Source organism: Nerophis lumbriciformis, linkage group LG06, assembly GCF_033978685.3.
Source record: "Nerophis lumbriciformis linkage group LG06, RoL_Nlum_v2.1, whole genome shotgun sequence".
NCBI lineage: Eukaryota > Metazoa > Chordata > Actinopteri > Syngnathiformes > Syngnathidae > Nerophis > Nerophis lumbriciformis.
This window is the reverse complement of record NC_084553.2, coordinates 25008059-25020758: the sequence shown is the minus strand read 5'-3', so window position 1 is coordinate 25020758 and position 12700 is coordinate 25008059.

Sequence of the window (12700 nt, the reverse complement as noted above, 5' to 3'; positions counted from 1 at the left end):
CTGTATTTTCTGAATGACAAGCAAAACATTCAATTAAACTTGATTATTGCATTGTTGACTTGTAGGGATGAAACAAATAAATAACCCACACTTTTATTAATAGTTTTATTGGGGAAGTAAACTGATATAGATAGCGGTTTAAGATGTTCAACACTGTTTAAGCAAGTGTTCCCTAAATCAAGGAGCCAGCGCCACAGCAGTCGGTAGCCCAACCCCAGACAAAGCTGTTAATGTTCTGCAAAGAATGTGCAAATTGCAGAAACCAGTCCAAGTGTGGGCAGAAAACACTTCTGGTACTTAGAACCAGTGATGGAACAAATTTGGTCAAATTGGTAAAGTGCCCAAAGGGAGGAGGGAGATGTTCCACAGAAAACCAATTCCAAGCTTGGGTGAGCTCAGGATTGTTTGGAAACTCTCCAACCTGGGAGCCTACATAGGATTGTGTGTCAGGCACAGACTGTTAAATAAGATTAGAATAAAGACCAAGGGAGCAGCACAGGTAATGTCAAACAGCACTGTGCAAGCCGGAGATCGGCAGGAAAAGTGTTTAGAAAAATGCTGCATGAGGTGATGTGTAAACTCACTGGACAGTCACAGGAAACAAGACTGTTCTAAGTGCATCATAAGCTCTGTTTGCTGCTTTGATTTATTTCTCATAGCACCAATTAGGCCTGGCCCGCTCTTGAAGGAGCTGAGAAACCCTGATATGTCATGGAATGCATTATCAGAGCACAAGGCTAAGAAAATCCAGAGAGAAAAGAAAATCCATTCACTGCCATGTTTATTGGGCCTCAATGTTACTTGTAATAAAGCTTGTAAATTCAGTTCCAACTTCAATGGCACTCCGTAAATCATGGACCTTCAACAGACCATGACACTCCTATCTTGGACAGGACATCTTCATACATAACTCCCTCCTGCACTTTATTCCAATAAGGTCCAAACATTATTTGCTGATTAATTAATAACAATTAAAAAAATTAAAAGGAATATAAAAAAAAAAAACATTGTTCAGAAAAAAGGCTTTTTCCAACCTTCCAAGGTAAAAAAACAGAAATACTAGAAGAGACCTCTGCTAGGCCCAATCCCGCAATGGTAAAGTATCCTTGGAAAATATCCTAAATCCAAACAATGGTCCAGATCACCCTCAAAATCTAATCATGTTTTCCTTATCACTTTGTGCATCAATCTCGGCACCTGGGTGCTTTTATTGTACAGCAGAAATAAATAAACTGAGTAAACCCTCTTATCAGTCATTCACTCTCTTCTTCTCTGTGAGTGGAGGTGGGGCTATGAGGGGCCGTTAGGGACATTATTCAGAATCACATCTTGCATACACTACTGAAATTCTCTCACATAAACAACTGAAATGTTTTTCTCTCAAAAACACTACTGAATCACTCTCATACACACTACTGAACCACCCTCATACACTACTGAAATTGTTTTCTCTCACACACACTTTTGAAACATTCTCACAAACACTTCTGAAATACTCTTAAACACACTACTGACATTTTTTTCTCTCACACACACTACTAAAGCACTCTCTCACACACAACTGAAACACTCTCATACACACTACTGAAATACTCTCACTCACACTACTGAAACACTCTCATACACACTTCTGAAATATTTTGTCACACACAACTGAAATACTTTCACATACGCAACTGAATTTTTTTCTGTCTCACATACACTACTGAAAACCTTTCACAAACACAACTGAAATCCTTTTACTCACACTACTGAAATGTTTTTCTCTCACACTGAAAAGCTCTCACACACACAACTGAAAAATAATTTCAGGTGTGTGTGAGGTTTTCAGTTGTGTGTATGGGAGAGAAAAAATTCAGTTGTGTGTGTGAAAGGATTTCAGTAATGTGTATGAGAATGTTTCAGTAGTGTGTGTGAGCGAGAGAAAAATGCAGTAGTGTGTATGAGTGTTTCAGTAGTGTGTGAGAGAAAAACAATTCAATAGTGTTTATGAGAGTGTTTCAGTAGTGTGTGTGTGAGTATTTCAGAAGTATATACTGTGTGAGAAAAAAAATTCAGTAGTTTTTACGAGAGTGTTTCAGTAGTGTGTGTGAGAGTATTTCAGTAGTGTGTGAGAGTATGTTATAGTGTGTGTGAAAGAAAAATATGTCAGTAGTGTGTATGAGTGTTTCGGTAGTGTGTATGACAGTGTTTCAGTAGTGCGTGTGAGAGAGAAAATGTCAGTAGTGTTTTCAGTAATGTGTGTGAGAGTATTTCAGTAGTGTGTGAGATAGAAAAACATTTCAGTTGTTTATGTGAGAGCATTTCAGTAGTGTATGTAAGAGATAATTCTGAATAATGTCCCTAACGGCTCCTCATATGTGGCAGCTAGCATACACACATAGAGATGTTCAGCCTTGTAACATAAACGTAAAGTAAGGTAGTAGAATTGATACGGATCACCCCAAAAATCTAATCACTTGTTCCTTTACCCATCGTGCACATTGCCTGAAAGTTTCATCCAAATCCACCCATAATGCTTTGAGGTATGGTAGAAACTAACTAACTAACTGACAACCCCCTGCAGATGCATAACCTCCTGGTGGAGGTAAAAAGCCTACAGAGTCAGACAAAAACAGTTGTAGTAGATACTCTTCCACTCCACTCCTGCAGGGGGCAGCAAAGTACATGCCAATGTGTTGCCCACATCCAAACAAATGAAAGTAAAGAAGACCTTCATCCACCAAGTTATTCCAATGTTGTAGGCGGCACAGAAACGAAGACAATGAGAATGCAAGCACATTGTGCTGCATATGGTTGCAAAATACGGCATACCATTGAAACAAGGACACTGGGAATGGAAATAGGACAGATTTGTTTTTTGATTAGTTTTTTTTTGCATTAATTGTACATGTTTTTACGTTGACAATAAAGTAAACTGCATGAAAATCACTTGGGGCATACTTCAGTGACGGCTGTTGGTCTTTCACATGTTACGGCTCAGGCTCCTGCCAACGCCGCTCATCCGTCTGTGCGCACCTCGGGACACGCCCACGGGTGCGCACATCCAGGGACGCGCCGCGCACGTCCCCGCCCTGCAGCAGCCACCAGCTGCAATCACTCGCTGGCAATCTTCACACCTGGAACTGATGAGGGCGAGCTGGTTAAAAGACCAGTGGACCCTAGGATCGGCGCGGGAACTTAGTTTTCTCATGGTGTACCGTAAGCAACAAGCTTTATGCTCGATTCATGTTTCCTCTCCGTGCCTTGATTTGTCCCCTGTCTTCTCCCGTGTCCCCGCAGTACCCTCCGTCGCCTGGAAAGTGAGCTGTGCGTTTCACTTTCCCCTGGATCTCCCTCTGGACTCTGACTGCCTCCTTCGTTCCTCGACCTTTCTCTCGCCCCTGGATTCTGACGCCTCGCTCTCGCCCCGGATCATCTGCCTGCCCCCTGGACTTCCTCGTATCTCGTTCAACACGTTGGTAACACTCACTTCAGTTAAATTACACACATAGTCTTACACTACACACTCTTGTATTCTAGTTCACACTCCATTTCCTTAGTTTAGTTGGATTGTTTGTTGTTATTATTATTATATATATTTATTATATATAATAAATATTGTACATACTTCCCCCTGGTGTCTGTTTGCCGTCACCTCCCCTCAGTAAACACAACAGTAAGTTCCCGCCAAAATTATTAAGGACCTGACGGCACAGTTCCTTAGCCCCGCCCCAGTGACTTTAGTTCCGCCCCTGTGAATTTTTTTTTTCTTCCTCTTTTTGCCCCATTCACAATGTCTTTTTCTTTTTTTTCGCTCCACACGGGAGGATTTTTCTTGCCCTGTCGACATGTCTTGGAAGGGGATGTTTAGTAGCGATATGAGCAAGGAGGAATTTTCTCGTCGCCTGGATACCCTCCTCCCACCCTTAGGGACTGTTTCTCAGCCAGCAAGAAGCGTCTGGCATCCGCTTTCGGAGGGGGGGGATAGTACTGGTGGCTGTACTGATGGGGTGGCGCAGCTGCACCAAGACAGGCTACTCCCTGCCAGACTTATTCCACCTATATTTCGCTTTTCCCAGCCACAGCTACCAGCCCCCTGGCTAGCCTCTGAGCTAGCACCAGCCCCTCGGCTAGCGTCAGAGCTAGCATCAGTCCCGAGGCTAGCTTCCGAGCTAGCTCCAGTCCCGAGGCTAGCGTCCGAGCTAGCTCCAGTCCCGAGGCTAGCGTCCGAGCTAGCTCCAGTCCCGAGGCTAGCGTCCGAGCTAGCTCCAGTCCCGAGGCTAGCGTCCGAGCTAGCTCCAGTCCCGAGGCTAGCGTCCGAGCTAGCACCTGTCCCGAGGCTAGCGTCCGAGCTAGCACCTGTCCCGAGGCTAGCGTCCGAGCTAGCACCTGTCCCGAGGCTAGCGTCCGAGCTAGCACCTGTCCCGAGGCTAGCGTCCGAGCTAGCACCTGTCCCGAGGCTAGCGTCCGAGCTAGCACCTGTCCCGAGGCTAGCGTCCGAGCTAGCACCAGTCCGGAGGTTAGCGTCCGAGCTAGCACCAGTCCCGAGGCTAGCGTCCGAGCTAGCACCAGTCCTGAGGCTAGCGTCCAAGCTAGCACCAGTCCCTCGGCTAGCGTCCGAGCTAGCAGCAGCCCCTCGGCTAGCGTCCGAGCTAGCACCAGCCCCTCGGCTAGCCTCCGAGCTAGCACCAGCCCCTCGGCTAGCCTCCGAGCTAGCACCAGTCCCCAGACTGGACCCCACGTCTCCACCAGCTCCCAGGCTGGACCCCACGTCTCCACCAGCTCCCAGGCTGGACCCCAACGTCTCCACCAGCTCCCAGGCTGGACCCCACGTCTCCACCAGCTCCCAGGCTGGCCCCCACGTCTCCACCAGCTGCCAGGCTGGCCCCCACGTCTCCACCAGCTCCCAGGCTGGCCTCGACCTCTGCCCCTCGGCCGGCTCCGCCGACCTCTGCCCCTCGGCCTGCTCCGCCGACCTCAGCACCTCGGCCTGCTCCTCAGCTGCCCTCCTCGTCTCCGGCTTTGACGTCCGCTGTTTCCACGCCGATGACGACTTCCGCTGCTGCTTCCACGCCTCAGACGTCTCCTCCTCGTTTCCGGCGAGACGCACCATTGCTCTACTCGCGTCTGCCTTCCCAACGGCCAAGATGGTGGCCGTTCCTTGGTCGCCCGCCTCGCCGGCCTCAGCGGCGTTCTACTCGCCGCCGCCACCAGACTCGTCCTCGGTGGATTCGGGGTCATTTGGGTCGGCGACCCACCACCAATTCACCCCTCCGCCCTCCCTTGATTTCTTTTCCTGTGCCTTTTGTGGTACAACCTGTAGGACATCTGGGAGCTGTCCATAAGGAGGGGGGTACTGTTACGGCTCAGGCTCCTGCCAACGCCGCTCATCCGTCTGTGCGCACCTCGGGACACGCTCACGGGTGCGCACATCCAGGAACGCGCCGCGCACGTCCCCGCCCTGCAGCAGCCACCAGCTGCAATCACTCGCTGGCAATCTTCACACCTGGAACTGATGAGGGCGAGCTGGTTAAAAGACCAGTGGACCCTAGGATCGGCGCGGGAACTTAGTTTTCTCATGGTGTACCGTAAGCAACAAGCTTTATGCTCGATTCATGTTTCCTCTCCATGCCTTGATTTGTCCCCTGTCTTCTCCCGTGTCCCCGCAGTACCCTCCGTTGCCTGGAAAGTGAGCTGTGCGTTTCACTTTCCCCTGGATCTCCCTCTGGACTCTGACTGCCTCCTTCGTTCCTTGACCTTTCTCTCGCCCCTGGATTCTGACGCCTCGCTCTCGACCCGGATCATCTGCCTGCCCCCTGGACTTCCTCGTATCTCGTTCAACACGTTGGTAACACTCACTTCAGTTAAATTACACACATAGTCTTACACTACACACTCTTGTATTCTAGTTCACACTCCATTTCCTTAGTTTAGTTGGATTGTTTGTTGTTATTATTATTATATATATTTATTATATATAATAAATATTGTACATACTGCCCCCTGGTGTCTGTTTGCCGTCACCTCCCCTCAGTAAACACAACATCACAAAAGGAAATATCATTTTCAGCTACTCTGAAAACAAGTACAGTCTCCAATAACAGATTAACCATATAAAGATGATGGATTTTTCAAAGGAAATGTCACTCAGAGGATTGTAAAATTATCCATATCCACTCGGAACAGTGGAAAAAAACTTGAAAAATGCTCTGACAATGGTTTATCAATCATAACGCAGAAGCTCTGAGTCCAGGCCAGGCAAGGCCAAGCCCACTTTCCATACACTTCCAGAGACGCTCGGCATTTGATGTGCGGGGGAAAGCCGAGCATTTATCCAATGATTGCCTGTGTGTGAAACAACACACTCTATGCTCTCCCATTGAAGTCAATGGACCCTCAGCTTCAACAATGTTTAATGCACTGTGACGCTACTACAGTACATGAATGAGAAGAAACTGGTGTCAGCTGTCACCAAAGTAGCTGATTCTGAACAAAAGTTTAAAAACATTTTAGAGCATATTTAGTCAATGAAACGTAAAAGTATATTTGACCACTTATTTTTTCTTTTCTTTTTACATTTACGGGAACGTGAGTTTACTTTACAGTCTCAGAGCAATTGCCACTAATTTGGGATGGACTCCAGCACCCCCGCGTTAGAAAATGGATGAATGGATAATCTATTTTCAATAATACACATTGTAGTGCATTGCCTTAAATGGGAACGAGGCCCTGACTAAGATGGCCACAATGTAGGCATGTAGCTTTGCATGACTGCCACAGCTCTACTTATTTATATGGTTGCAACCATGTGACCTAGAAACACTTCAAGATTGGATTTTGGGGGACAAACATTCAATATGGCTCCCATTCATTTTGCACCGGTTGCGCAGATATTAGTAATATGACGGTTTAGAGCCCAATATACAGTAGGAAGGTAATTTATATGGCGCTATTCGTCACGGTTTACCTGACACATGAAACGTGACAAATTGGGGTCCGTAAAAAAAACGTTTTGTGGCAATTCCAACTTTGACCACAGTGACGGTTACTCTGTAAAGTGGCACTTTCTATCATTTTCAGCAGACTGCATTGCAAAATGAATAACCCCCCACCCTAACACAAGACCGACCCAGGATGGGGCCATATGAATCTCTTCCCTACTGTACAGGCCTAAAGTAGCGTAATGTTATGAAATGAATGCATATCTTCTTAAGAAAAATTACACAGAAGTGTAAAACTAAGATAACTACTGGACAGCACAGCTCAGTGTTAAATGTTAAATAAAAATGTAGGTTTCTTAAGGAAAACTGTTCATATGTAGGTTTGTAGAGAATAAGAAACATAAATATATCCATAAACATTTTTTTTTTACCGGTAATTTTTAATTTTATACAGACATCGACAAAGTGGTCACTGCAAATTTGAGTCTCGATACTCAACGAGAACAACAGGTTCACACAGCAGCAACCTTTCTCTGCGTTTTTTGGTCATTGTATCACTTTTCTCTTCATGATACACTATCGTAGGGACTCTATAATAACAACTTCTTACTAGGAATGAACCAAGACTTGATTGCGGTGTGTACTTGAATTCGAGGTGACAGCAATTGTACGTGACTTCACATCATGCAACCCAGCAATGGAATATTCCCCAATATATATTTGTAATTGAGCTGCATTGCACCTTCTTACATTCATTATTACAACAGTGAACTATATTTTTGGCATTATTTTGGGGCCCATTTGTTTGGTCTTTTGTCAGACATCTTAAGATCACTGTGATGGCTTGTTGTTGGGACATAGTCTAGAAGCTACAGTAGCTACACATATACTAGCTGCAGGAAAAGCTGTTATGTATTGCACTACCGATGCCTCCTAAACGTCGACACTATTATGATAATATTACTAAATATGATCAAATTAATTCTGGATCAATACTTTTTTGCAGAAAGAAGTCAGTGAGACACACACATCCAAAAATAGGGTTTTCTTGGTGGAGTTAATTAGAATTATACCTAAAAGATGAATTTCATTGAGCACTGCAAGGATTATCCATCCATCCATCCATTTTCTACCGCTTATTCCCTTCGGGGTCGCGGGGGGCGCTGGAGCCTATCACAGCTACAATCAGGCGGAAGGCGGGGTACACCCTGGACAAGTCGCTACCTCATCACAGGGCCAACACAGATAGACAGACAACATTCACACTCACATTCACACACTAGGGCCAATTTAGTGTTGCCAATCAACCTATCCCCAGGTGCATGTCTTTGGAGGTGGGAGGAAGCCGGAGTACCCGGGGGGAACCCACGCAGTCACGGGGAGAACATGCAAACTCCACACAGAAAGATCTCTCGGCCGGGATTGAACTCACGACTAGTCAGGACCTTCGTATTGTGAGGCAAATGCACTAACCCCTCTTCCACCGTGCCGCCCTGCAAGGGTTATGTCATACATTAATTGACATTGAATTATGTGTTTGGTTGGGTTCATCTTATACCATGAATCACAATGTGAGGGTCATACTTCATGCTCTTACTGTCAGTGTTGTACTTTGAATGGTTTGCTGATAATATTCATGGTCATAATGGTGTCACAATTATACAAACTGGCGGCCCCAAAACCAGACAAGAGGACAGATCCCCAAAGTCCAAAGGTTTTAATTTAAACAATCGAGGGAGGAGGCAGAGGCGTCGTCAGCTGGATTGGAGGTGTTTGGCAGGCAGGCAGGCTTGTAGCAGGTAGGCATTGAAGGCAGAGGAAAACAGGGGTAAGTCGAGGAGCAAAAACACCAGGTGCAAAAAAACACAAAAACAGCAGATCAGCAAGATCATCAAAAATGCTAGGATGCTAGGAAAACTGTCTAGAAGCGTTAGCACGTGGAGAACTGTGAAACAATCTGGCAGCGCCGTGGGAGAAGACCAGGGCTTTTATAGAATGGAGGTGATGAGAAGATGGCAGGCATGTGAGTGAGGTGATCAGCGACAGGTGTGCCAAACCAGGAAGCCAGGAACCAAAACTCCGCTCACACATAACCACACACAGACAGACAACACATAAAAACACAAGACACTACAGTGGCTGTGACAGTGCCTCCCCCTCATGGAACGCCCCCAGGCGATCCACCAGCCTCGTCATGGTGGAAATCAGAGATGAGAGATGGATCCAGTATGAACCGACACGTAACCCAGCACCGCTCCTCAGGACCATAGCCTGCCCAGTCCACCAGGTACTGGAACCCCTTACCACGGTGCCGTGCATCCAGCAGCCGCCGGACGGTATATGCAGTGTGGTCATCGATGACACAGGGGGGTAGGGGGAGGCACATCTGTAGGAGCAAGCGGACTGGTCACAACTGGCTTCACCTGAGAGACGTGGAAGATGGGATGGATCTTCAGGTGAGGAGTCAATTTGAGCTTGACAGCAGTTGGGTTGACAATGGCGAGAATTCATAGGGACAGACAAAACGGGGTGACAGCTTCCTGGAGTCCGTCTTCAAGGGAAGGTCTTTAGAGGACAGCCACACATGTTGGCTTGCCTGGTACTCCGGGGCAGGAATCCGGTGGCGGTCAGCAAAGTGCTGGTTTTGGTCCACTGACCCGGAGCAGGGCAGCACGCACATCCCGCCATACCTTCCGACAACGCCTAGGTGACTCTGGACAGACGGAACAGCAACCTCGGCCTTTTCAGCTGGAAATAGTGGTGGTTGGTAACCCAGAGAACCTTCAAAGGGTGACACACCCGTGGCAGCGGAGGACAAGGAATTGTGGGTATATTCGATCCACGCAAGGTGGGTGCTCCAGGTGGAGGGATTCTTGACAGCGACACACCTGAGGGCAGCTTCCAGGTCCTGATTAGCCCGTTCTGTTTGCCCGTCAGTCTGTGGATGGTAACCAGATCACAAGCTTACAGTGGCTCCAAGGGCATGACAGAAAGCCTTCCACACCTGGGAGATGAATTGGGGTCCTCGGTCCGAAACGATGTCCAGAGGTATGCCATGGAGCCGGAACACATGGTACACCATAAGGTCAGCAGTTTCAAGGGCTGAGGGTAGTTTGGGGGGAGCCACAAAATGAACTGTTTTAGAAAATGTGTCCACAATGGTGAGTATTACTGTATTATTTGAGACTCTGTGAGCCCCGTAACAAAGTCCAGAGCAATGTGGGACCATGGGCGACCAGGAACTGGCAAAGGACGGAGGAGACCTGGAGGGGGCTGATGAGAAGACTTTCCACGAGCACACAGACGCTGACCCTGGTTGCCAACGACCTCCTTGACCTTTTCAAAGAGTGCTGGGTCCATTGTGGCCAGATCGTTCTGTCACGATTTAACAAACTGGCGGACCCAAAAGCAGACAAGAGGACAGATCAAAAGTCCAAAGGTTTTAATTTAAACATACGAGGGATGAGGGAGAGGAGTCGTCAGCTGGAGTGGAGGTGTTTGGCAGGCTGGCAGGCTTGTAGCAGGTAGGCACTGAAGGCGGAGGAAAACAGGGGTAAGTCGAGGAGCAAAAACACCAGGAGCAAAAAACACAAAAACAGCAGATCAACAAGATCATCAAAAATGCTAGGAAAACTGGTTAAAAGCGTGGAGAACTGTGAAACAATCTGGCAGCGCTGTGTGAGAAGACCAGGGCTTTTATAGAGTGGAGATGATGATAAGATGGCAGGCAGGTGAGTGATATGATCAGCGACAGGTGTGCCAAATCAGGAAGCTAGGAACCAAAACGCCGCCCACACATAACCACACACAGACAGACAACACATAGAAACACAAGACACTGCAGGGACTGTGACAAATGGGTGTCAAGCACTTGATCTATTCACATTTTACAACCCAACTTGGCTAAAATTTACTATACACTTCTTCTCATTTTTTATATGTAGCACACACCTTATTTCAAGAGCATGACGCAGGTGGTAAAGCTAATGTGGCTTTAATGTTCTAACATAAGCTTCATGATGTCCACAAGCAATATGCTGCATATTTGATGTTAAAATCTCTCTATATGCTCACTAATTGTACACATGATTTTGGGTTAATGCTTTGCTAGGGCTCATTTCCTGTAGGTTCTACAAGCCTGGTATGTCCTCTTTGATATTGTTTATATGATAAATAATTAACATGCTAGTGAGTTAATGGAATAACCTAAATGTATAACAGCCTTACTGGCTCCATTTTTATTTAATATGGAGCTATATTAGCATTAATTTGTGTGCACCCAAACCTCAAGGCTTTTGTCACAAATTCAACATAACTACTATTTTATATTTTCAACTTGAACATACTATAGCCGGCACCATAGTCTTTGAGAAGTGACCTGCTTTCCTCTGGCTGATTCTATATTTATTATAGAATGTTATCTTTCTGTGGTGCCATATAACTCACACCCATACAACATGCCTCAAGAGGAGGTGGGCATATTGCATATTGGGTTAAAATTTGGCTGAGATGCTTGGCATCAAGCAAAATCATAGCAAAAATGCAACAGACAGAGCCATGTATGGGTCAAGAGTGTCCTGCAAGCTGCCAATCATGCTTTGCGGCAGGACGATACGAGTGTAATTTTGACATGCTCTGCGTCAACATTTATTGTATGGCCACATAGATATAGATTACTTTGTGTGTCACATGTTTGCTGACTTGTGTTGTTTTATTTTTGCACCATGGTTGAGAGAGTTGAATTCCTGCATATTAAGTGCTGCTCAAAATCAGGTTTTGACAGAGGCAGCTGATTGGAGCTGTGGCCGCAAGGTAGTTGGTGCCTGTCGTGGCGGTAATCCTAGAACCCGTTGGTGGACACCGGCGGTGAGGGATGCCGTCAAGCTGAAGAAGGAGTCCTATCGGGTTCTTTTGGCTCATAGGACTCCTGAGGCAGCGGACAGGTACCGACAGGCCAAGCGGTGTGCGGCTTCAGCGGTTGCGGAGGCAAAAACTCGGACATGGGAGGAGTTCGGGGAAGCCATAGAAAACGACTTCCGGACGGCTTCGAAGCGATTCTGGACCACCATCCGCCGCCTCAGGAAGGGGAAGCAGTGCACTATCAACACCGTGTATGGTGAGGATGGTGTTCTGCTGACCTCGACTGCGGATGTTGTGGATCGGTGGAGGGAATACTTCGAAGACCTCCTCAATCCCACCAACACGCCTTCCTATGAGGAAGCAGTGCCTGGGGAATCTGTGGTGGGCTCTTCTATTTCTGGGGCTGAGGTTGCTGAGGTAGTTAAAAAGCTCCTCGGTGGCAAGGCCCCGGGGGTGGATGAGATCCGCCCGGAGTTCCTTAAGGCTCTGGATGCTGTGGGGCTGTCTTGGTTGACAAGACTCTGCAGCATCGCGTGGACATCGGGGGCGGTACCTCTGGATTGGCAGACCGGGGTGGTGGTTCCTCTCTTTAAGAAGGGGAACCTGAGAGTGTGTTCTAACTATCGTGGGATCACACTCCTCAGCCTTCCCGGTAAGGTCTATTCAGGTGTACTGGAGAGGAGGCTACGCCGGATAGTCGAACCTCGGATTCAGGAGGAACAGTGTGGTTTTCGCCCTGGTCGTGGAACTGTGGACCAGCTCTATACTCTCGGCAGGGTCCTTGAGGGTGCATGGGAGTTTGCCCAACCAGTCTACATGTGCTTTGTGGACTTGGAGAAGGCATTCGACCGTGTCCCTCGGGAAGTCCTGTGGGGAGTGCTCAGAGAGTATGGGGTATCGGACTGTCTGATTTTGGC